The sequence below is a fragment of the Microcaecilia unicolor genome, chromosome 11 (genome assembly GCF_901765095.1).
Source record: "Microcaecilia unicolor chromosome 11, aMicUni1.1, whole genome shotgun sequence".
Taxonomy (NCBI): Eukaryota; Metazoa; Chordata; class Amphibia; order Gymnophiona; family Siphonopidae; genus Microcaecilia; species Microcaecilia unicolor.
Window position 1 is genome coordinate 167,338,143 of NC_044041.1, and position 25,694 is coordinate 167,363,836.

The 25,694-nt window shown below is 46.6% G+C and overlaps 1 pseudogene; it reads right to left on the bottom strand.

Annotated features, from left to right (window-relative positions):
* LOC115481002 overlaps window positions 1-25,694 on the bottom strand; it is a 469,054-nt pseudogene that overhangs the window by 370,525 nt on the left and 72,835 nt on the right.

The following is a 25,694-nucleotide window of genomic DNA, read 5'->3' on the forward strand; positions in this document are numbered from 1 at the left end:
GACCCCTGAGGAACTCCACTACACATCTTTCTTTCCTCCAAGTGGATTCTGTTTACCACCACACTCTGCCACCTGTTGGTCAACCAGTTTCCTATCCAGTTCCAAGTTCAGCCCTTTCAGCTTATTCACGACACTAGTCTTCTGTGGGGGACCGTAACAAAGGCTTTGTTGAAATCCCAATAGATTACATCTAGCGCATGTCCTTCATCCATTTCTTTGGTCACCCAGCCAAAGAAGTCAATCAGATTCGTTTGGCAGTTTTTTTTTTTTTGTTTTTTTTTGTAAAGCCATGATGCCTTGGGCCTTTCATTAGCTTCTAGAAAAAGTTAACTATCCTTTCCTTCAGCAGCGACTCCATTATTTTTCCTACCACCGACGTGAGACTTACCAGTCTGTAGTTTCCCACTTCCTCCCTGTCTCCTTTTTTGTGAGGAGAGACCACATCCGCTCGTCTCCAATTTCGCGGAACCTCTCCTGTCTCTAAAGATCTATTAAATAAATCTTTAAGAGATCCCACCAGGACCTCCCTGAGTTCCCTCAGTATCCTGGGATGTATCCCATCTGGCCCCAAAGCTTTGTCCACCTTCAGATTCTCCAGCCGTTTATAAACTCTTTCTTCTGTAAACAGCACAGTCTCCACTCCATTCCCAGCTATTCCATCGGCAGCCTACCACGGTCCTTCTCCAGGAATTTCCTCCATGAATACTGAAGAGAAGTCATTGTTTAGCACATTCGCTTTATCCTCCTCACTCTCCACATAACCACTCTCATTATCTTTCAGTCTCGCAATTCCATTCCTACCTTTTCTCCTTTCTCCAATATATCTGAAAAAGGTCTTTTCGCCTCTCTTTACATCTTTAGCCATTTTTTTTCTTCCGCTCGCGCTTTCGCTAGCCGTACTGGGGTCACAGGTATCTGCTTAGGAACTGGAACCTGGTTCCCCAGGATCTCAACCCACTGCCGCCCATCAGGCAGCAGCAGGAATCGAACCCAGTTCCCAAGGTCTGCAACCCACTCCTCCACTCTACTCTGATTAGCGCAGAACATGCCTACTCTCCGCCCCAGACCCACCCCCAGTGCTAAAAAATACAAACTATATTTTAGCGCATGGGTAGCGTACGCACATGCAAAAGCTACTGCGGGGCTCCTGAGAACGCCTTGCGGTAGTACTTTTTAACCTGCGGTAAACACATATTACTGCTTATGACAGCTTAGTTAAAAAAAAAAAAAAAAAGCCCCCAAGAGAGTTCTTCATAGTCCTCTCCCCCATAAGAGCCATTTGGCTATTATCCAACGGCCCATCTTGGTGGAAGAAATATGAAAGGCAGCATAGATGAGGCAGAAAAGCAGAGGGCAGACTGGTAGCAAATGGGGGCAGTTCACCAAACCTGTGATAGCACACCTAACTACAAGGACTGAGTTGTCAGCAGTCCCCTGGTTGGCCAGTCAATATTTCACCATGCATTAATAAATGAATATCACATATCTCTTTGGTGCACTTCTGGCCCTCTCCGATGAACCCAACAGGGTTAAAACCACAAATAAAACAGCAACAATATACTGTCAAACTGCTCCTAGCAGTGAACAAATTGGTGTGATGAAGTCCAGGGGCAAGCAACCCCCACATGCCATAAAACCACTACTCTGTACCTTTGCACCCATTGGAAATAAAAGAGTCCAGAGGTCAGCACCCCCCACCCTGGAACAGGGCAATCAAGGCAGCCGCGTTCACTCCGTAACTGTCAGAAAATGTTATTCCTTGAAGATAAAGGGTCTGGTTCTCACATTTCCTCTTGGCTCCCAAACAGAGTTTTGCAATGAGCTCACGGTTCAGGATTCCTGAGAAGTCACACACTCCCTTGCAGAGGCATTGTTCTCATGGCTGGAAGGGAAGGGTTGGAGCAAGCAGGAGAAGATATAGATCGTGCAGTGCATACATGGATACACTACAGCAGGATGGTCAGATTTTGAACATGGTTTGGAGTAGGCGAAAACCTGTCCTCATCGATAACTTCCATTCTTCCCACAATTTCTCTACCAGTACCTGTGAAGTTGCTGGTGGGGTGGGGCAGAAACTGTAGCCCTGGCCCTACCCCACCCCTGGAGGATAGGGCAACCCCAAACTCATTCCACATAGTCACTGTGTCCTCTGCTCCATGTATCACTTTAGTTGGTGTTTTTTTTTTAAGAGAGCAGAGAGCTTCAAGCCTAGTTTCCCCTGTGCATGCTGGGACTTGTAGTTAAACATTTATTATGGTATGGTGTTCTAAACCCATGTTCAAAGTAATAAAATAAGAATATAGACAAACAAATGTAACACATAAAAACAAGGATAAACATCAAGGCCAAAAGCTAAAAAGTTCCCACCTTTTTATTGTACAAAAATTAGAACCGGGGGGGGGGGGGGGGGGGGGGAGGGTAAAATGAGGACTGATCTGCATGCCTTGATGCTACTAAATCAGGGAATCATTTACTAAGGGGTCCTTTTACTAAGTTGTGTTAGGAGTGGAGGAGTAGCCTAGTGGTTAGTGCAGTGGACTTTGATCCTGGGGAACTGGGTTCAATTCCCACTGCAGCTCCTTATGACTGTGGGCAAGTCACTTAACCCTCCATTGCCCCTGGTACAAAATAAGTACCTGAATATATGTAAACCGCTTTGAATGTAGTTGCAAAAACCTCAGAAAGGCAGTATATCAAGTCCCATTTCCCTTACCTATTGTAGCAAAAAAAAAGCCTGACACGCTAATATATTCCATGTTAGTTTAGGGATGTGTGCACATTAATCTAGGCGTCATCTTAGAGGCAGAGACTGGGCAGTCCTGCGCTAACCAGATAAAGCATTTATATTACCACATGCCCATGGCATAGGTATGGGTGGGCACAGGCCCACTCAGCAGTGGCATAACAGCGATGTAACTCAATGAGATTCCAAAGCCCTGCCAGCTGATGACTCCTGGCATCTCTTCCTCCAGGCATTTGGGGGGGGGGGGTCACAGCTCCACTCACCCAACCCTCCCCCCCCCCCCCCCCCAGTACTTTTCAATCCTTTAGGTCTTCACAGGAGCGGGAAGATGTGTCAGAGGGAAGGCTCAGAGCTGGTGTGAGCAAGGGAAGTAATTTGCTGCTCACTGCCAGTAAAGACCTAACGGATTTAAAAGGTACCAAGGGGATGGGGTGGGGGACTGGAATTAAGTGACCCCTTTGATCACCTGGTGGGAGGAGAGATGCTGGGCGGCGGGGGATAGGTTTGTCGTGCCCACCCACTTGGGGCTCAGGCCCACCCAAAATTGGGTGTCTGGCTATGCCCCTGCCAAAGCTCACTGGTTAGCACACGGATAACGCAGGAGCCCTTACCACCTACAAAATAAGCGGTACCGCTGTAACTTTTAAAAATGGTCACACAGTAATGGGAACATTACTGGATGACATTAATGAAATAAATGGAGAATCTGCATTTTTACAGCCACAGTAAAAATGGCCTTGGCGCGTGGGAATGATCCGCATAAGGGTGTACCAAGGCCATTTGTTACTGAAGTTTAGTCAAAGGACCCCTACGATTGTACATTAATGTCATTTCATTGCATAAAGTGGGCCCTATTGGAAATAACATGCATTAATTGCATTAGTGTGCGCTGTTAGTAAATAACCCCCATAATGTATAAAAAATCTAATTGACTAGTAATGAAGGCCTTTTGTAAGGAGTGGGTGACAGGGGCATAGCTACGTGGGGCCACGGGGTCCTGGGCCCCCATAGATTTGGCCCTGGACTTCGCTGCCGACTACCCTCTTGACCACCCTCCCGCTGCCGTCTGCTACCTTTGCTGGCGGGGACCCCAACCCCCGCCAGCCAAGGTCCTTGTCTTCCTTCGTTCTGTTTCTGTGCGTCTCCGTCCTGCACATACAACGTGCAGGACGTCAGACTCAGAAACAGAATGAAGGAAGAGGAGGACCTCGGCTGGCGGGGGTTAGGGTCCCCCGCCAGCAAAGGTAGGTGACGGCAGGGGAGGGGTGGTAGCGGGAGGGGGGGGTCAAAGTTGTTGTTGTTGGTGGGGGGGGGGCTAAAATGTGCCCTCTCACCTCGGGCTCTGGACCCCCTTCCCACTGAAGTCTGGCTATGCCCCTGGGTGAGAAGGGCATAAAACCACCCTTTTGAGTCAGTCTGAGTCTGTGCACAGGAGTCTGAAAAGGAAGGGCATGCATGCTAAAAGTACATCTGTTCATCTTCCACCTGTAGCAGAACACAGCAAGCTGCTTCTTATGTTCAATGTCAATGTCCTAAGCTGTGAGGAAGGTGAGGCGTGGCATTTCAATATCACGCTTTCAGTTGTGAGAGGCAGATCCCCTGGGAGCCCTGCAGAACTTGCCTGTCCCTTGCAATTGAAAATGCAATATTGAAACACCATTCCCCCACTGTAGAACATAGGCAGAGGACTCCCATGTAGCTTAAAGAGAACATTGTGCCTCTGTCTGCAAAATATTCCCCATAAGAACTGAAAAATGTACATACATTTATTATTTTATTTATTTGGATTTTTTGTTCACACCTTTTTCAGTAGTAGCTCAAGGTGAGTTACATTCAGGTACACTGGGTATTTCCCTGTCCCTGGAGGGCTCACAATCTAAGATTGTACTTGAGGTAATGCAGGGTTAAGTGACTTGGCCAAGATCAAAAGCAGCAGCAACAGTGGCCACTCCAGTTACAAAACTTCAGGATCTAAATGTAGTCCCCCTGATATTCAGCCAGCAGCGGTCAGCATTTTTTTAAAATGTTGATCGTCACCGGCTAAATAAGCCCCCGATATTCAGTGCCGGGCCATGTCTGGGCACCAACACTGAATATCGGGTGCTAATTTTGGGCAGTCTGGCCACCCAAAACTTATATGCACCCAATCAGTATTCAGCCGGGGCCTGCATAAGACAGTTATGCAGGCCCTAGCACCCACATGAAAAAAAAAAAAAAGTTATCTGGTTCCCCAAGCCCCCTTCTTCCCTATACCCTTCTCCCAGCCCATGGCAAGAAACTAGTTCCTCCTCCCTGAAGGAACATCCCCCCACCCCCACCCTCCAGCCATTCAGGTAGGTCCCTCCAGGCCTACCTGTATCTCTGGTGGTCTAGCAGTGGTCATACCATGAGCTGGCGCAAGAGGTAGCGGCAGCCATTTGGAAGGGCATCACAAGGGGCGGGAGCGAGGAGGCTACGCTGCTGCCCCCAATGACCACCTCCGGACCACCAGGGATACTGGTAGACCTGGAGGCGCCTACCTGGATGACTGGGAGGTAGGGATGGGGGGATTCCAGGGGGAGAGGGAACTAGCTTCTTGCTGTGGGCTGTAGGGAGGAGGCAGGGGTCCAGAGCTGTCCTAAATTAGGCTGTTGAGCGATGCAGGGGCCGGCACTGAATATTTCTGGCACCTGCTATAACCATGGCCTCTACCCTAGTGCCGCCCCTTGTACTGTCCCTGACCTGCCCACTTTTTTGGTGAACAGTCAGACTATATTCAGTGGCACTGCCCGGTTCAGTGCCACTGAATACTGGCGGTTAGGTGGCTCAGAGCAATTTAAGCAAACCAGAGCCTCTCCAGTCTGCTTAAATGGCTCTGAATCTCAGGTCCATTAGGTTTATTATACTCTTAATATACCTCCATTCTGGGATATAACCAAAGCGGTTTACATATTACATTCAGGTACTTTCTCTGTCCCTATTGGAGTGAGACAGGGGTATAGCCATAGGCAGGTCCAGGACAGCTCAGGCCCTCACAGCTGCAGTGCACCTTTAGTGTAGCTGGCAGGGATCCCCAAGTCCCACCAGCTGAAGGCATCTGAAGCCCACCATACCTCCCCTTGGCCAACCTCAGCAGACAGTAGAAGCATGCCAAGTCATAGATGGCTTTACCCCATGAATGCTCAGTTTTCATGCATGAGAACTAAAATTTTACTGGGTGCTGGCTTTGGCAGCTGGAGAGCTACCAGTAACTGCTGCAGTTGTCTGAGGAGAGTTATGGAAATCCTCAGATATCTCCATCTGTCAGGGCTTGGGGATCCCCACCAGCTAAGGTACTTAGAATTTTAAGTTGAGTAGGAGGGTGGAGCATTGTATCCACCCATTCTACCTATTGGCCCAGCCAGAATTTGCCATCTGGCTATGCCACTGTGTGATAGAGATTTATATTACCTGAAAAGTATAAAGGCAGAAACTAACCTCTCCCCCAAAAAAGGAAGCAATGGAATTAAGGATCATGATATGAAACTAAGGAGGAGGGGGTAACCTGGGTAAATCTCTCTTATCTGCACCCTTCTCCTCCACTGCTAACTCCAGACTCCGTTCCTTTATCTTGCTGCACCATATGCCTGGAATAGACTTCCTGAGCCTGTACGTCAAGCTCCATCTCTGGCCGTCTTCAAATCTAAGCTAAAAGCCCACCTTTTTGATGCTGCTTTTAACTCCTAACCCTTATTCACTTGTTCAGAACCCTTATTTTATCATCCTAACTTTAATATTCCCTTATCTCTTGTTTGTCCTGTCTGTCCTAATTAGGGTTGCCATACGTCCGGATTTACCCGGACATGTCCTCTTTTTGAGGAAAAGTCCGGGCGTCCCGACAGGTTTGGCCAGCCTGCCATTTGTCCGGATTTCTGGACAAATGGGCAGGCTGACGCTGACGTACATACGTGCAGCAGACCTCCCCTCCCCTTAGTCACGATCTTCCCTGGTGGTCTAGTGACTTTGGGGCAGGAAAAAGAGCCCCCCTTCCTTCCCGGTGCACTGCTCTGCATCCTGTATGCTGCCTGTGACGGTCTCGGCGAGATTCAAAATGGCCACCGAGAATTGAAGTCTTGCGAGGCCACGTCAATTCTCGGCGGCCATTTTGAATCTCGCCGAGACCATCACAGGCAGCATACAGGATGCAGAGCAGCATGCTGGGCAGGAAAGAGGGGGCTCTTTCCTGCCCCGAAGTCACTAGACCACCAGGGAAGATCGTAAGGGGAGAGGTGGTGACGGGGCAAGTGTCCTTTTTTTTTTTTTTTTTTTTTAAGGACAAAAAATGGTAACCCTAGTCCTAATTAGATTGTAAGCTGTCGAGCAGGGACTGTCTCTTCATGTTCAAGTGTACAGCGCTGCATACTTCAAGTAGTAGTAGTAACCTGCATGGAGCAGCAGTTACAGCCCTAAACAAAAAGGCATTGCATTTGGGGGGGGAGGGGGGGAGAGAGAAGGCCATAGCATACTCACAAGCCACTGTAGTGGTCTCTCCTACTTTGGGGTTCTAAGCAGGGAGGTGGAGCTTGTGAGAATTTAGATTTAATTATTCACCTTTTCAAAACTGATCTCAAGGCGAGTTACAATTCAGAGATGGTTGGAAGGTCTATACCCAAACAGCTTACAAAAACGTTTGTACCTGAGGCAACAGAAGGTAAAAATGTTTTTGTCCCAGGCTTACACACTGGGGATACGAACACCTACTCCCATTGGGATACTGCTCTACTCCAAACTACTTCAGAACGGGTGAACAGGGGAGGGGGAGGGGGCAGGGGTGGAGGCATGGGCTGGGCTGGCCTGACAACTGAGTGGACTATGCATTTACCTAGGGTGGTACTATTTGGGGTGGGGGGGGGGGGAGTTGGCACTGGCAGGGCAGTCAGCATGGGACCTTAACGAGAGGAAGTTTGGTGCATGTAGTAGCAATTTAATGTTCTTGCTGGGCGGATGGGCTATTTTGGTCTCTGCTATCAACTATTATGCAAAGAAAAAAAAAAATTTTTTTAAGAGGAAACCTGGGAAGGTGACCCCACATAGGATATAAGGCCATAAGGAAAACATTCAGGATACCAACTATCTCCTTTTTATTCAGAATAGACTGATCCAGATCTGGTTTCCCTCCCTCCCCCACACATAGGGACTCCCTGCTCCTGCCTTGGGAAATCGAATTATAAAATCCCTACATGCACTGCAGTAAAACCATGACTGGATCAGATTTTCCTTATAAAACAGAGTTAATTGATGACCCTGGTTTAAAGAAACAGATCAGCGCAGCACCTTTCCTCTTTAGAGAATATTTCATATCCCTATGCACTCCCCCAGAGTGGAGTGGCCTAGTGGTTAGAGCACGGGTCTTGCAATCCAGAAGTGGCCGGTTCAAATCCCGCTGCTGCTCCTTGTGATCTTGGGCAAGTCACTTAACCCTCCATTACCTCAGGTACAAACTTAAGATTGTGAGCCCACCTGGGACAGAGAAATATCCAGTGTACCTGAATGTAACTCAGTTTGAGCTACTACTGAAAAAGGTGTGAGCAAAATCTACATAAGTAAATAAAATACGCAGCACAGAAACTCAAGCTAGTGATGGGTCCCAGCACTGCACAGGAATGTCATCATTCATTCCTTATCCTACCAGGCCCCCTGCTGGTCACTTCACAGCAGCAGCTCTGGTAGGGTAACAATGAAGATTCTTCAACAATAATCACCCTGATCCTCCACCACTCCTCTCTCAGCCCTCCAAAACTAGCAGCAATAGCCTGTCAAGTGTCTCCTTCCAAATGCTGACAACACATCTTTGCTTTCTGTACTAAAAGGCATGACCTTGAAGTGAATTAGGTCACTACAGTTATTACATGTAATAGGTGTGCAAGAGCAGATAGTCACAGTAAATCTTATGGCAACTGGTAACTCTGTGTGCATGTGTTTGCAAATTCTGCATGCACAGGGCACAATTAATTTTAGACAAACTAGGAACCTGCCTAAGGCCGAAAGTTAAGAGGGGGGGGGGGGGGGGGGGAGGTCCATAGATTTGCCAAGTTTCCTGCATAAGAATAGTCTCCTCCAGCAGGTTTGCAAACTAGATGTTTTAATTAGGGGAGGCCAGTGGCTGCCAGAACCTTTAAATCCACTTTCTAGACCAATTCTGAAATGTTAATGGTTGAGAAATGATTTTCTTTTGGATGTTGCAATTCAAATAAAGACATTTTTAGAAAAAAAATCAGCAATATAATTATTAGTGATCTGTCCACAGTCTGCATTCTTAACAGTAGACTGCTCCATTCCCCTCTGTATGGCTCTAATCCCTCCTCCATCCTTAATAAATCATAATCTTAACACATTTCCACAATTCCTACATTACCAATCTATGTCTACTTCCTATCCCTCTCTCTGCATCTATTCCCCCTCCCCCCCCACAGGGCCAGTGCTTCCATTAGATTAATTAGGTGGTTGCCTAGAGTACCAAGATTCTGGGGGTGGCAAAAGGCAGGCATTTTAAATACCATCCCTCCTAGTCCCCAACCTATCCCAGTGCTTACCCAGCGGTTCAGCACCCATGGCCGGCAGGAAGGAGGACACTTAGTGTTTTCTTCTTTTATGCAGAGTCAGTCTTGCAGTATGAACTGCAAAATCCCCTAACTTGATGGCTTATACCACAAGACTGGCCTTGAATAACAGAGGAAGCTGGCACTCTATTCAGCATCCTTCCTCCTGCTAGCAATAGAGGCTGAGCAGCCATGGGAAGTATGGACAAGGACGTCAGGGGAGCCAGGATGGTGGGTTGCAAGAGGGACTAGAGATGAGGGTGCAGGCACAAGTGTGTGTGGGAGGTGCAAGATTAAAGATTTGCCTAGAGCACCAATGGGTTAATGATCAGAAGCAAACGCAGGCACTAGAGGCTATTAGCGCCATACTAGCGCCTGCATTTGCTACTGCCCCGTGATCAGAGCCCCTGAGCTCGTGAATCAACATGCTTGCAGGCTCTGACTGCAACTAGCATACAAATGCATGCTAAAACATATTCCTCCCAATGATCAGTGAGCAGCACACCAAACCCTATGCCAGCTCGGAGATGGCATTAGGGTTTGCAGACCATTGGAGCAATGGTGAGCCCTGTCCAGCATGCATTTGCATGCTAACAGTCCCCCCCCCCCCATCTTTTAGGGCACTGCCTAACAGTGCCTATCCAGCTGGTGATGGCACAAGGAAATAGGAAAGCTAGTTTGGTCCAATGATGACTAACTCAAATAACCTGTTCCTTAGCTGGGTTCTACCATATTGAAAATGCAACCATACCGTGCCTCTGTGGTTATGTAATAAGTTAAACGATGACAAAAGGGAAGGATGAGTCATTGACAAGGGGCATGAAAGAAATGTTTGTGATGGGGGCAAGACAGGGAGGGAGGGATGTATCTTCTATTTTTGCTTTATACAATTCAGAATATTTGTTCATTTTTATAATGTAATAAAATGATTTAAATATAAAATCAACTGTTTGAGGCTTCTGTGGATGGGAACAGAGTTTGTGGGGATGGGGCAGGGACAAACTTTAACCCCAAGTCATTCTCTAGTTTAGACGCTGAATACCCACCAAATTGCATCTCACCGAAGGGGGCAAGGAATGGAGGGTGATGGATTCTTTGGAGGTGAACATGAAGAACTGCTTGAGCTGCCCCAAGATCTGGAGGAGCACACAACTGAAGATTCACCTAAGGTATCAGGTAGTTTGAGCTGGCACTAGTTGAGGGGAACTACAGCCTGGAGAGAAGGATGATTATGGTTTATTTCACTTGATATACTACTCTTCCTTTAAGAAATAACAGCACGGTCTCCAGAGAGGGAGCAGAGAGAGATTCTGCAGAAGGGAGAGAAGAAGTGAATGGGGGTCCATCATAAAGGACCACAATCATATGCACTCTTAGGGCCCAATATTGTGTTAATCTGGCTTGCAGGCTTTTAGTAGCCAAGTTGTTCTGGGAGAAAACTGGATATGTTGCAGGTTGTAATGTCCTGACATAAGATTTATAAAATGCCACCATACTGGGGGGTGTGGGAGTGCCTTTCAAAGCCAACACCAGTTCCTGCTGTGGACGTGACATGACTGTTGAAACCACAGACATCTCTGCTGCTCACAGTGGAGCAATCCCCTTTTCTCTGTGGCATACCATTAAATTTAAAGCTCTGCCTTTGTCTCTAAGTAACAAAGTAGGAATTAAGCCCCAGCCTCCCACAAAGCAGCACAAGACAAGCCAAGATGATCAGTCTGGACCAAGGTGTTAAAATAACTTTGAAATTTAGATTTTCAACCAAATATGGGTAGGCTGGCTGCTTCTCATCAACATTTCGAGCACTAGGAGTGCCCAGGAGTGGAACACACAGTCCTGAACTGTCCATTCCACAGGTTGTGTAATTTTGCACACATTAAGGTACTATATCTCTAAGCTTCACTATAAATCTGCTCAGCTCAGAATACACAGCCTGTCAGATGAAGCCCATCTCTCTAAGCTACCAAATCTTTCCTACAAACATGTCCTGCCTTTTCACCCTTCAGTTAATCCAAGAGCTAGGGTGGAAAGAATTTTTATACAGGCTATTAATAAAATTTATCCTTGTGGCACCTTCTTTACAGAGCCAGCTCTGCTGGACTTCAGCTGCTTATCAATAGGCCTCCCCCTCTCAATTTCTTTTGGGGATAGGAACATCTATTGTATCTACAAGGGACCCTTACATAGCTTCAAAATACGTTGCAATTGATGAATCATTTAGTATGACCTTTGGAAATACATTAGTATTATGGGGGGGTTCTTAGTTAATTCATAATTTATGTTCAAAGTGTCCTCCTTCAACCTCAACACATTAATGAAGTCTTCAATGTCACTGAGATGTTGGATCAATGAATTCTGGGGTTTCATCAATTAAGAGCTCAACATGTTGTAGCTCCATCCTGTTGAAAATAAAGCACTGAGAAATTTCTCGAATTTCAGGCAGAAGTTTCTACTGCAGTAGGATGTTTTGGGGTTATTTGGAAAAATGGTGGGGTCCCATTTTTTTTCTGGACAACGTATATGTAAGGGATCCCATTTTTTCTGGATATCATGTATAAGGCTTAGAAACGTAAGCCTCACCTTCATTCTGTAATCATTTTTATAAGCGTTAAATAAAGTACACTCTTAGAAGAACACTAGTTTAAATGCCCATGCAGAAATGATGGGTTTCAATTCATTCACTAAAAAGGAACACAAGTAAAAAAATGTTGAGATTATTTTCTCATTTTGTTCTCATCAATTACAACATACCAGGTGCAATTTCAGGTTAAAACAAAATACCTCTAGAGCAGTGAAATGCAAACTTTTTATTTTGGTGGATCCCCTAAAATATTTTTCCATATACTGAGGAACCCTCAATTTATATAAACACATATTATGTTCATACAGACATTCTACAATCTAATTTCTTGAGGAGCCCCTGAAGAGAGTTTGAGGAAACCTAGGGTTTCACAGAACCCAGTTTGGGAATCACTGCCCTACAGGATAAATGTGTATCCATAGAATCAGGCCAGTTATTGGACAAAATGGCACCTAAAGTAAGGGATGTGTTGGACAGCGTCTTTCCTGTCACAAGTCCATAGACTGACTCAAACGGCAATGTGGTGCCCCCCTGAGTAGTCACCCTGCTTGCCAAACCTTTGTAACAGGATGGGAGGATATACACAGTGTACTGTGAGACAGTCTATAGGACGCCACCCCTCTGTCTTAAAAGAACTCCTTCACAAAGCCAGAGTCATCTTAAAACTCATAGTCCCGCTCAAGAGGGAAGTGACATGGGAGGGGTGGAGCCAGGAGGGCATGGTCCAGGAAATATATAAGCTGAGGCCATAGTTAGGTTAAGGAGGCCCAGAGGGAAGAAGTGATGCCCAACTGCGTTTACATCCACTACCTACTGTATGTGTGAACTGCAACTGCAGAACACCAGTCTTCGCAGACTCAAAATCACAAAGAACCTAGCAAAGTTGACATAGGGATATAGTCTTTAGATGTTTAAAAAGTCCAAATGTATTGTATAGTTCAAAAAGACACGTCAAGTCCAGACCAATTAGGTAACTCAAAAAGACTTGACAGCTGTGTTTCAGCCAACCTGCCTGCCTCAGGAGTCTTTATAGTCAATGCTCAGGAAGCAAAACCGTCATTAAGAAGTAGCCTTCTCGATGCTCAGAAAATAAGGTTGTGTAGATTCGGCAGCGAAATGTCACCTCCTCCAAAATGTAAAAACCAGCAGACCGGCAGAGTAATGCTATTGAAAAACAGACTTCACTTATGTGGGACTCCTGGTTTTGAATTCACTGGTTGTACCTGCATTTTTTGGCATCTCTTCTGAGCTCCAAGATTTCACACTGTCCACAGACATTTTGATATTATTTGATTTTATCACTGCAAGTCCCTGACACAGGCGGCTTCACCAACACACAGACCGTGTCGGGTCTGTTTAATTAAAGTTTGAGTTGATGCCCTCATTCCTGAAGGCTCCTTGTGCTTTGTTTTCGCTCCATGGAAGCACTACAGATATTAGTCCATTCTCTAATATTGAGTTCTCTGCTTTATGGGAGTGCTCTCCACAAAGGATTAAAATGAACAACTTGGAAATAGTTACAAAATATCTAAAATAGTTAAAATTTTGGATTTGGCCAAAAAAATATGAGCAGGTTATACCGTTGCTTCTTGCAAAGATTGGCTCCCAAATTGTTTACCAGGTGCACGTTAAGATCCTACTACTCCTTGCTCACAAAGTATATTTTATTGTACAGCCTTCCTACAATATCACTGAAGACAACAAGAACTTAGAATGATAATCTCTGTCATTCTCTCTGTACCCCTTATCAAACTGTCTAATGGCTAGAGCAGCAGGCTGAAAACTAAGGAACATTCACAAGTCACCTTCCACAAAACCATATACTGAACACCACTAGTCAAAAACCATATATTGTAGTATTTTCAAGAGCTGTTACAACTATTTAAAAAAAGGGGGGCAGGCCTCTGAAAGTTTGAGACGTCACTTTATTTCCCCCCCCCCCCCCATTGTTTTTTTTTTTACATAGCTGTAACGGTTCATGGATAGTGAGATCCACAGAAGACAGAGTTCAAATCCTACTGTTGCTGCTTGTGACCTTGGACAAGTCACTTAAGTCTTCATTTCCTCATGTACAAACTTTAGATTGAGAGCCCTTTAGGGAGAGGAAAGATAGTAAAAAAAAAAAAATACTTTTTTTTTTTTAAAGACCTACTGTACTTGAATGTTAACTTGCCTTTAACTTCTACTCAAGACATGAGCTAAATTCAAATTCCTTTCCCCTTCCTTATTATGTATCGCCTCTTCCAAGTGCAACACTCTGCCAGTTTATCTACAAAAGGAAGTCTTCCACAATAAATCTAAGTCTGGCTTGAAGATTCCTCTTCACCAAAGAAAACAAGGGAGCACTGGGTTAGCAGTTGCATCACCTGTCCCATTTCCTTCTCTCGTTCCTACCCTGGTATGTGAGTTTAATAAGTTGCCTGTTCCTGTTATTCAAGCCCTAGGACCCCAGGATCTATATGGTTTTATACTACGGTTGTCTATCAACCATATAACAATGATGTAAACTACTTTGTTGCATTTGATATGAAAGGTGGTATAGTACATTCATGAAGAAATTAAACATCTTCCTGATGGACAAAAACATTCAAAACGTTTGGCAAGGTAAGATCTGAAAAAAAAAGCATTACAGACAAAAAGAGAGAAATCAAGCTTCTGTTATGGGTAATTTCTTTCACAGCCCTCAGGCATGTCCCTTCCACAGGAAATAGTTCCCTATAAAAAGACAGGACTGGGAATAGCTCCCTGTCAAAGTTATAATTGAATTGTCTAATGACGGTATTAAATCTACTTACTTCAGTGGCTGCCAACGGACTGAAAACATCTTCTTACTAGTGACAGAAGGCTTCTTAGCCGTCTCATTGTGCTTTTTTCTGGACTGCGATATCCAAACTGGACTAGATGTTGGACTCTTCTGGTTAGATGGCAGGATGGTGGAGGCACCAGAGGTCAAACCAGGGACAGGGAGGGAAGAGCCACCATGGGGAGGACTCTCTTTTACAGAGGTGGAAGTCAGCACAGAGCTGATGGCCAGCGACTGGGAGGGAAAATCTGGGGAGGAGATGAAAGGTGATGGCTGGAAAAGATCAGAGCTGGATTCAGAAGAAGTGACCACCTGCTCACATCGCTGGCCCTCATAGCCAGACTTACAGACGCAGAATTGGGGCTTGGTGCACACCCCTCCATTCTTGCACCTCGGCAAACAGATAGCTGAAAAGAGACAAGAATGACTGGATTTAATGAGATCTTTTCCCATTCAAAATATATATAAGTTAGCATGATTTTTCACTTTATATAGGGGCCCTTTTACTAAAGGGCATTAGAATCCGAGCTTAGTGCATCTTAATGGGAGACGTTTCTGCGCACTAAGCCCAGATGCAGTGCAGTAGTATTGAAGACTTTCATTTTTATTTTTTCGCAGTTCCTATGCTAATCTTTTCATTAGTGCATTTCTCTTTCCCTCTTTCTTTTGGTCCAGTGTCCATCCTCACTTCTCCCCCTTTTCTGGTCTAGAAGTCTCTCCCCTCTTTCCTCATCTGCCTCCCCAGGTCCAGCATTTCTTTTCCTTCTGCGAGAGTCTGGCATCTCCTTCTGTTTCACTCCCCCCTTCCCCACTCCAGTGGTCCTTCAGAATCCCTAGTGAGTGACATGTAGAGGCAGCAATGTGAACAGGCTGCCTGCTGCTGGCCCCGCCAGGGCCTTTCCTCTGCCGGTCCCACCTGCTATGTCGTCACTTCCTGTGGGCAGGCAGCAGAAAAAAAGGCCCTGGCGGGACCAGCCATAGGCAGCTTGTTCACATCACTGCCTCTGCCGGTCACCTACTCATTCTATGGGACCGCCGGGGGTGAAGGTGGGGGAAACAGAAGGAGATGTTGGACCAGTGCGGAGAGGGGGAGAAGGAAGGGAGGTGGTTGGTTGACGAAGGCAGACAGTGGGACGAACAGCAGACCCTACCACTGGGCAGCCCTGGGCATTTTGCTAGGCTTGCTCAATGGTAGCTATGTCCCTGACTGCCTCCTATTTAGGATGTGCTAAGTGTTTCCATGTTAACTCAACATTAACCAGTTAGCATGTGCTAATATGAATGCACTAATTAATATTTCCATCACCATTCTACACCCATGATTTGCCCCCTTCTCAATATTTCTTTTTAAATAGCATGTGGAAAGGGGGATATTACCACAAAACACTTTAACGTGTTTTGAAGTATGCATTTTCTTGTGTGTTATGTCTTAATGCTCTTTAGTATAAAGGCCCTTAATCACAACCACTGTCAACCTCTCAATTTGCACATCAGTTCTCATCTGAAACACAACTCAAACAGTTGATCATATGAAGAGCCACCTCCAAGATGGAGGTCTGGCAGCCTGTGTCCAGTGCATTGGTGCACAACAGTTTCCACAAAAAAAAAAAAAAAAAAAGTGAACTGTAGAAATTAGTAACAATTATAATACAACTTCTCCAAAGATCGCTACAGCTCACGTCTGATCTCCCAGAGGATTACGCGATTGCTGAAAGTCACAGAACAAGTTGCAGAGAAATCACAGGGTTACAGAAATACTTATTCGTTACCACTGCACAGAGCTCAGCTTCCAGCTTACCTCTAGTAACACTTCCCGTTTTGGGAGCCCTGCTCCACCCAAACAGCACTCCATCTCCGCACAGGTTTGGGCTGAAAAGAAGAAGAAAAACAACCATTTCTATTGATGTTTTAAAAATAACTAGTACAAATATTTAAAAAGCTCCTAAATGATTGCTCCTAAGTTTGGCTAAAAATAGGTCACAAATTTAGGAGCCTAAGAGACCCATTTTAAACCAAACTGCCGTAAAATGTGGCCTTAACACTCTTTACATGGGTCATTCCCATGCGCTAAGGCCATTTATCCTGCATGGGAAAAATGGCCATGTGTTATTTTGAATGAGATAAAAATTGATGGGTAGCAAAAATATATATAACGCTCATAAAAGTACACACTTATTTTGCTGAAGCGCACCATAGCTAAAAAACTGAAGGCATGACCATGTAATAATTATTATATTTAAAGAAAGGAAGCCTCAACTGTCCAGGGGAAGTTGTATACTTAAACCCTTAAACGGACTCATCACTGGCTTCTGATGAGAGTGGAAAACAGTAGTGAAAAAAACTCCTGTAGGAGGAAAAAAACAAAAATCACACTTCAAAAACCACTACTCAAACTTTTAAATATTAAACAATGTGTTCACGGCTTCAGGAATCACACAAACTGGTGTGAAAAATGAAAAAGCGCGGGGTACAAAAGTAACAAAAAATAAAAAATAAAAATTTCAAAATACCAAAGCACATTCCACAAACGGCACTTGGAATAAAAACTCCAAAATTCACTTCAAACATGAGCAGTTTTATCATCTCAACAAGAGCAAAGAAGAAAGCATAGCCAGGTTGAAGGCGCCGGGGGAGCAGAGAACGGACTTCCAACAGCGCGTGTTTTATTGAAGGCGCCGGGGGAGCAGAGAACGGACTTCCAACAGCGCGTGTTTTAAATGAAGAGAGCATATAAAAAAAATAAGCGCCCAAACCATTGGAAGTCCGTTTGAGGGAGTGGCCTCTCCCTGGCGCTCTCTTACTATGCCACTGGGGCAAAGGGCTCCCTCGTTTCGAAAACCTGCTAGTGAAACTTGGAATTTGGTGGAATATACTGCTCATGTTTGAAGTGGACTGTTGAGGTTTTGAAATAAGTGATTTTTGAGTATCAGTATCAGGTAATTGCAATGATTGAAATACAAAGCCTTGGAAGTGTCCCCCCCCCCCTTGTGCAGGAAACAAATTAAAAATGAGTTAAGAGCTTTAGGACAAAAACATTGGGCCCAATTATTCAAGAGTTATGGGATGAACTCTATATCTTCATCCCATCTTTATCACCTATCGCTTAGACTATTGCAACTTGCTTCTCACAGGTCTCCTCCCACATCTCTCTCCTCTTCAATCTGTTCAAAATTCTGCTGCACGACTAATATTCCGCCAGTGTCGCTATGCTCATATTAGCCCTCTCCTCAAGTCACTTCACTGGCTGAAAACCTGACTGGCTGGGGTGCCTCCAGGACTATTGAGCCACCAGGGGCTTCTTAGAAATGCTTGGGGGGGGGGGGAGTTCGAGACCCACCAGATCTCCAGCCCTCCCTGAACCTGGTTGGGGGGGCGGGAGGACTGGAGGTCTGCCGGACCTCCAGCCCCCATTTTGCCTTGCTCGGGGCAGGGGTAGTTGGGGTCTAGTGGTCCCATGGACCTCCAGCCCGTGTTTGACAGGTCTGTGTTTTTGACAGCCCAGACCTGTCAAACAAGTGCGGGAGGACTGTGCCTGAGCACATGCTCGGGCACAATCCTCCTGCACTTCTTCCCTATGATCAGAGAGAATTGCATGCTTAAATTAGCATGTCATTATCTCTGATCATAGGTCCAATAACGTCCTGCGCTGTTCCAGCGCTATTGCAGGGGCTTTTGATCATCTGCTTGCAGGCTTGGGAACCACAATTTCTGATCCACAATAGAACATGGCCTCCTATCTTATCACCTTGTAATTTCCTCAGGAATCTCTCACTAGGAATTTGTTCACTCCTTTAAAAAAAAGGTAGCAAATGTGGACAAAGGTGAGCCAGTTGCTACAGTGAGGCTCATTTTCAAAGCACATAGACTTTCAAAGTTAGATAGATTACTATGCAACTTTGTAGGTCTATATTCCGGAGATGGCAAGGTGGTAGAACGAGAGGGCATGAAATGAGATTGAAGGGGGGCAGACTCAAGAAGAATGTCAGGAAGTATTTTTTCACGGAGAGGGTGGTGGATGCTTGGAATGCCCTCCCGCGGGAGGTGGTGGAGATGAAAACGGTAACGGAATTCAAACATGCGTGGGATAAACATAAAGGAATCCTGTGCAGAAGGAAGGGATCCTCAGGAGCTTAGCCTACAATGGGTGGCAGAGCTGGTGGTTGGGAGGCGGGGCTAGTGCTGGGCAGACTTATACGGTCTGTGCCAGAGCCAGTGGTGGGAGGCAGGGATAGTGCTGGGCAGACTTATACGGTCTGTGCCAGAGCCAGTGGTGGGAGGCAGGGATAGTGCTGGGCAGACTTATACGGTCTGTGCCAGAGCTGGCGGTGGGAGGCGGGACTGGTAGTTGGGAGGCAAGGATAGTGCTGGGCAGACTTATACAGTCTGTACCAGAGCTGGTGGTGGGAGGCGGGGATAGGGCTGGCCAGACTTATACAGTCTGTGCCAGAGCTGGTGGTGGGAGGCGGGGATAGGGCTGGCCAGACTTATACGGTCTGTGCCCTGAAGAGGACAGGACAAATAAAAAAGTAGCACATATGAATTTATCTTCTTGGGCAGACTGGATGGACCGTGCAGGTCTTTTTCTGCCGTCATCTATGTTACATGCTTTGAAAATGAGCCCTGGTGTATCCAGATTATCAGAAAGTGTTTGGCAGATTGATGAGGCGAGACGTCCCTTGGCTAAATCCATGTTAAATATGATTTAATGGGACAAAGTTATCTACAGATTTCAACTTTCTACCTAAAGCCTAAATTTGGCTTCCAGAACCTCCCTCTCGCATTTTCCCATATGTACGAAACTATTTCTGTAGATGGCTCTCTCATTCTGTCTCCTCAGCTCGAAACCTTGGGGTTCTTTGACTCTTCTCTCTCCTTCTCTGCTCATATCCAGCAGATCGCCAAGACCTGTCGTTTCTTTCTTTACAACAGCCGTAAAATCCGCCCCTTTCTTTCCGAGCACTCTACTCATCCACACCCTTGTCACCTCTCGTTTGGACTACTGCAATCTGCTTCTTGCTGGCCTCCCACTTAGTCACCTCTCCCCTCTCCAGTTGGTTCAAAACTCTGCTGCCCGTCTCATCTTCCGCCAGTGTCGCTTTACTCATACTACCCCTCTCCTCAAGTCGCTTCACTGGCTCCCTATCCGTTTTCGCATCCTGTTCAAACTTCTTCTACTAACCTATAAATGTACTCACTCTGTTGCTCCCCAGTATCTCTCCACACTCGTCCTTCCCTACACCCCTTCCCGTGCACTCCGCTCCATGGATAAATCCTTCTTATCTGTTCCCTTCTCCACTACTGCCAACTCCAGACTTTGCGCCTTCTGTCTCGCTGCACCCTACGCCTGGAATAAACTTCCTGAGCCCCTACGTCTTGCCCCATCCTTGGCCACCTTTAAATCTAGACTGAAAGCCCACCTCTTTAACATTGCTTTTGACTCGTAACCACTCGCCTCCACCTACCATCCTCTCTTCCTTCCCGTTCACATTAATTGATTTGATTACTTTATTTTTTTGTCTATTAGATTGTAAGCTCTTTGAGCAGGGACTGTCTTTCTTCTATGTTTGTGCAGCGCTGTGTATGCCTTGTAGCACTATAGAAATGCTAAATAGTAGTAGTATTTGCCTAAGTGCCGCTGAATATCACCAGACAGCCCTGCACACGCAATTTAAATGACCACAAGCCTCTCCTGTTTTAATAACAATTAAAAACAAAAACATGTTGCTTCTTTTTGTATTTTATTTACTTCTTACAGTGTATACTGCTCACCCAGAAAAAAGCTGCCTGGTGCTGTTAAATTGATGTTTTGTTTTTAATCCTATGTTTAGCTATCATTTGGGCATGACTACTGATGAACAGTAGGAGGCGACATTGTCCTGGGTACCCAATGAAAAGGAACATGTATAAGGAACTGATTTTTTTTTTCTTGCTATAGGAAGGCTGGATTGTGTCCCACAGCCCATGAGCATAGAGTACATTAAGGGGTCCTTTTACTAAGCTGCAAGAAAAAGGCCCCTTTTTACCGCAGCGAGTAAAATGCACCCACTGAGGTGGCAGTAAGGGCTCCCGAGGTAACTGGGCAGCGCTCAGCAATGCCCGATTACTGCTGGGGTAGTGCTGCGCTACAAAAAAAAAAAAAAAAAAAAAAAAATTCTCCAGTAAGCCGGAAATGGTGCATGCTCGAGTCGGAACTACCGCCGACGGCCATGTTGGGCAGGCGGTAGTTCCGAGATAGCGTGTGGTAAGCCTGTGTTGAGCTTACCGCTGCTTTGTAAAAGGGCCCCTAAAACACTGCTGGGAGTTGGGCAGACTGGATGGACTGTACAGGTCTTTATCTGCCGTCATTTACTATGGTACTGAGAAAGTGGCTGCAATAGCTGTAGATTCCTCCAGTTAAATGAAGCTATTCCAGCCTTGGCCAGCAGGCAGGCCCTAAAATCCAGCATCAGAGGTAGAATGAGACAGTATCTGGGACTAGACAACCCCCTTCCAAAAGAAATCTTCTCCCCTCCCCACCACCACCCCTTTAGTATAGGAACAGTATTATTCATTTGCCCCCTTTCCTATGTTGGCCTGCACCCCTCACCCTTATTCTCCTATCTGCTACTGCAAAGGCATAGCACATCTAAGAGCAGATGCCCAACACACCTGTACCAGCACCTCTTCAGGGCCAGTCAGTGTAGAGTGAGCAGAATTGTCCTGGGTACCCAATGAAAAGGTACCAGCCAGTGGCCACAATCACCAGAGAACGAGGCGAGGAAAGAGCACATGCGAGTCAGGGATAGGAAATCAATCCCTCCCCTCCCCCATCCCATAGCAATCTGGAGGGAGAGGGGAGAAGCAGAGAGCCTATAGGCACCCCACACCCTACTAAACCACTCCAAGGACAGGAGATGACTAATAGGGGTGCCATCGTATTGAACTTTTTGGGGGATCTTGCCAGGTATTTGCGACCTGGATTGGCCACTGTTGGAAACAGGATGCTGGGCTAATGACCCTTGGTCTGTCCCCAGTGTGGCATACTTATTGATGACTGCTACATTGGGCAGCACCTGCTCCCCCAAGCAATGAGCACAGCAGGGAAGAAGAATGTATGAAATTCAGAAGGAAGACCAGAATCATGGCAACAGCACTCCATGATGTGCAAACTCCTTTCCCAGCTGCCAGTGCATAGCAACACACCCCTACAGGCAATATATCAGTCCTTGGTGTTGCTCGATATATGTTAGATTTAGAGCCCTATGGTTAAGCAAGGCTCATATGCAATCATAACCATTTTATGTCACAGAGTGCCTCCCCAGCAAGCTTGTAAATAAAGAGTTCTGGTGGGTAGTATGATTGTACTCTGACTGCGAGATCTCTCAAGTCGATATTCCAAATGCAGATTATACACTACCAGCCTGTTGGCCTTCTACATTCCCAGCAGAATAAAGGAATCACCAACCTGGAACAAAGAAGAGGCCCTCCTCCCCCTTGTGGTATTCCAGTGGTGGAGTGGAAGGGGGGAAGGGGGGCATTAGCTGAAAGGTCTTTGGGGTAGGGATCTTTAAAGAGGGATTGAGAGCTGGCTGCTGCCTCAGCAATTAGAGCCTCAGTGCAGAAGCACAAAGCAGAAAGGACAATGAGCCCTGCAATTCAGGGGGGGATTTAGGTCTCCATTCAGCACCAAAGAGGGAGACCCAGCTCCCTTTCTCCCCAGACCCTTGGCATAAGACTGAAATGAAATGCCACCAAGGTCTCCCCTCCCCCCCCCCCCCCCCCCCCCCCCATCTAAAAACACATACAAGGCCGATGACAGCAACCTCTGGAAGCACAGGGATAACATTTGGCTGAACCAGAAAACGTAACCCAGGAAGGCATCCAGGGAAGGAGCAAACTGTCCCTTAAGCCCAATTGTCAAAGAACTAAACCACTGCAGGACCAGCATATTGTGAACAATCTCAGCAAGATCTGTTGCAGGGTGAATGACTTTTTTTTTTTAAACCAGGAGCATCTGTTCCGAGGGTTGAAGAGCTAATCAGATACAGCTGGAATTCAAAAGCATGGCACAGCAGTTGACTTCCCAGTACCGCTAGAGCATCCGTCAGTCAAGGGCTACAGGGACCTGGATGCTGTCAGCTGTACAATAAGTACCATATTTGTTCATATATGAGCAATAATGGATAATGTAGCAACAAAAGACAGATGACACATGCAGTGGAGTTCTAGGCTGGCTGACACCCGGGGCGGATCACCGATGCGCCCCTCCCCGGGTGCAGCACGCCCCCCCTCCCCGGGCGCATTTTTACCTGCTGGAGGGGTGCCGCGCACCTGTCAGCTCCGAGTCCGCTCATTCGCTGCTGCTCCCTCTGCCCCAGAACAGGAAGTAACCTGTTCCGCACAGAGGGAGCAGCAGGGAGGGAACGAGCGGACTCGGCCAACAGGCTTGCACCCGGGGCGGACCGCCCCCACCACTCCCCCTTGGTACGCCACTGGATACATGAGCATAAGTAAACCTTTACTTTGTTTACTTCTCCAGTCTGCTTAATCCCCTAGATTCTATAAACGGCGACTAAAGTGTGCGTGCAATAAAGCGCAAGTAGCCAAACTGCACACGCAACTTAATTGCATAACAATCCAATCAGCACCAATAATTGGCTAACAATTACTGGCCTTAAGGTTTACGCACAGATCATATTTTATAACGGAGCTGCACATAATCCTAACATGCAGAAATTTTGGGGGGCATGGCTAGGTGCGTTTTGGAGGGTGCGTCAGCATTTACACCTACTTTTAATAGGCATAATTGCCGGCACCTAAAGTTAGGCGAAGTTCATGCCCTAAGTGCTATTCTGTAAAGGACGCATAGCCTTTATAGAATAGCGTTCAGTGTGTAAAAAGTTTCAGCGCCAACTTTTAGGTGCCACTTATAGAGTTTATCCCAATATCAAATCAATTCTTGTATACTGTTAAATATACCTTTTCCAGGGTTCAGTGCAATTTATATTCCAGGTGAGACAAAAGCCAATAATGCTAGTGTGAGCTATGATGAAGGTATAACCCCCCACTGCTATACTCTTCCCCTTACCAAAACTACATTTCTGCCCCATGTATGGCATATCAGGACAGTCATCGCCCTTTCTAGGGTCCCTTGTACTTAGCAACAGTTTGTATCGACTTCACCTACGTCTTTGAGCAGTGATTGGCTGCTAATCATTGCCTACTAGATCTTGGGGTTCATATTCACACCTCACACTGAGTTTGTGGAGCCAGTACTAGATGGAATTTAACCTGCAATGAAGGATACTGACTGAGGTTAAAAGATTTCAAAAGCCAGCGATGATTCCACAGCTGTAGGATATGGTTTTAGGACTTCTTGTTGGTAACACTCTCTTATTAGTAAAGAAACCATACTGGGTCCTTGTCCTCTGCATTTCACTGCAGAGTTTAGGAGTTTTGTCCTACAAGGCCACAGTACTGGGATGTGGGCAATTCCTAACGGCATCACATTTTTGAATTTGGATTTAACTCATACCTTCAGTAGCAGCTCAAGGTGAGACATTCACGTATAGTAGGTATTTCCCTGTCCCTGGATGGCTTACAATCTAATTGGCAGATGATAAAAAGCCCCGCGCTCTGCCAAACAGCGCTCTAAAATAGCGCTGGAACAGCGCGGGGTGCTATTAGACCTATGATCAGAGATAATGCATGCAAAATTTAAGCAGCGCAATTATCTCTGATCATGGGGTAGAAGTGCGGGCGAATTGTGCCTGAGCATGTGCTCAGCACAATCCTCCCGCACTTGTTTGACAGGTCTGGGCTGTCAAAAGCCGAAACCTGTCAAACACAGGGGCTGGAGGTCCATAGGACCACCAGGCCCTGACTACCCCTGCCCCGAGCAACAGGGGCTGGAGGTCCGGCAGCCTTCCGGTCCCCCCGATAATCCCCTCCCCCCAGGTTCAGGGAGGGCTGGAGACCCGGTGGGTCTCCAGCCCCCCCAAACCCCAGATAATGGTCCCTGGTGGTCCAGTGGCTGCCGGCCAAACCCCCCCTCTCCCAGCGAGCCATTTTGCGGCGGCGTCAACCCAAGGAAGAGGAGAGAGGCAGGCTACCTCCCCTCCTCCAACTAAGGTAGGGGGGCCGGAAGGGGTTCTTTTTCATGCTGGACTACCAGGGATTTGACAGACAAAGCTGGGGGGGAGAATTGGGGTGGGCTGGAGGTCCGCCGGACCTCCAGCCCCCACTCCCCCCCCCGGTCGCTCGCTGGGGGGGGGGGGTTAGCGCCCCTGAACTGAGGGGGAGGTCGGCGGGGGGACCGGAGGTCCGCTGGACCTCCAGCCCCCTGTTGGTAGGTTTGGTTTGGGGGGGGGGGTGGGAACGGGGGCCTGCCAGCATGCAACTGCATGCTGGACATGGCTCACCATTCCTCCCCAATGATCTGCAAACCCTAATGCCAGCTCAGAGCTGGCGTAGGGTTTGCAGCAGCCAACGACCCAAATTTGGCACGCTGACCGCTGAATGCGTTAAGCCCTGTTTAGCATGCATCTGCATGCTACTTGCGCAAAGAGCCCTCGAGCGCGTTGTTTCACACGCCCGAGGGCTCTGATCATGGGTGGTAGCAAACGCCGGCACTAGTATGGCGCTAACAGCCTCTAGTGCCGGCGTTTGCTTTTGATCATCTGCCCCTAAGTTTGGGAGGGTTAAGTGACTTGCCCAGTATCACAAGGAGTGGCAGTAGGATTGAACTTGCATTCCTTGGTTGTCTGCCACTGATCTCACCATTAGGGTATTCCTCCGTTATCACCAAAATTAAATTTGGGCCAAGGTCATCCGATATCTTGAAAGTATGCCCACTAAATGTTTAGATTACACAAGGGGTAGAGTAAGGAATGACAAGGCTACACGGAAAGAAATAAACGTAAGAGCAGATGTACACATCCCTCCAGTGGTTTCCGGTCAACTAGTGGTGGGTTTTGTACCTTTTCTTTGGCTGCTTCTTTTGCTCTACCATACAAAAGATGGCACGGTGCC